The 1061-nt window shown below is 36.8% G+C and overlaps 1 non-coding gene across 1 annotated transcript; it reads right to left on the bottom strand.

Annotated features, from left to right (window-relative positions):
- Positions 1–294: 294 nt before the first annotated feature.
- LOC128032858 (small nucleolar RNA R71) lies at positions 295–401 on the bottom strand. Its single transcript, XR_008189198.1, has one exon. It is a non-coding gene; the product is annotated as a small nucleolar RNA R71 (small nucleolar RNA).
- Between the last annotated feature and the right edge of the window lie 660 nt (positions 402–1061).

A 1061-nucleotide genomic window follows, 5' to 3' on the forward strand; every position in this document is an offset into this window, starting at 1 on the left:
GCACAATAATTTGAGTTGAAGCCGATCATGTTCCAAATGTTGCAAAATATGGGCCAATTTAGTGGGATTCCTACTGAAGATCCATATCTTCATTTTCAACTATTCATGGAAGTGAGTGACTCATTCAAACTAGTTAGGGTGACCGAGGATGCCTTGAGACTGAGATTATTTCCATACCCCTTAAGAGATGGAGCACGAGCGTGGTTGAACTCCTTACAGTCCGGTTCCATAACTACATGGCAAGAGTTGGTTGAACATTTCTTAATGAAATACTTTCCTCCATATTTGACCGCCAAGATTCGGAATGAAATCATTTTATTTCAGTAACTTGATAAAGAATCTTTATATGAGGCATGGGAGCGATTCAAGGAGTTATTACGAAAGTGCCCTCATCATGGCATTCCGTACTACATTCAAATGGATACTTTTTATATTGGTCTCAATATTCATACTAGAATGATGGCAGATGCTTCGACAAATAGAGCCCTTCTTTCTAAGTATTATAATGATGCTTACGAGATTATTGAAAGAATCGCCAATAATAGCTATCAGTGGCCAACCAACGGAGCAACCTTAGAAAGATGAGTAGCAGAAGTATCTAAAGCGGACACACTTGTTTCTTTGGCAGCCCAGGTATCCTCTATGTCTTCTATGCTTAAGAACATAATTGTTAGTGGTTTCAATGGTAATCTATCAGGTCAGCAACCAAACTAGTTTCAGAATATTTCTTGTGAATACTGTGGAGATGGCCATTTTTTTGAAAATTACCCATCGAAACAAGAGTCAAATTATTACGTGGGAAATTAGAATTGGAATGGTCTGCAATCAAATTTTTACAACTCTTTATGGAAAAATCATCCAATTTCTCCATGGAGTAATCAATGGGTGGACCATAGTAACTCTGTTATGCCATTTTAACCAAATTATTTGTCAAAATATTATCAATAAGTGCAACAACCCCCACCAACATAATTTTCAAGTGATCTTGAGAATCTGCTGAAAGCATACATAGCGAAGAATAATACTAACTTAAGATATATGGAGAATCAAATGGGTTAGCT

This window comes from Gossypium raimondii, chromosome 9, assembly GCF_025698545.1.
Source record: "Gossypium raimondii isolate GPD5lz chromosome 9, ASM2569854v1, whole genome shotgun sequence".
Lineage (NCBI taxonomy): Eukaryota > Viridiplantae > Streptophyta > Magnoliopsida > Malvales > Malvaceae > Gossypium > Gossypium raimondii.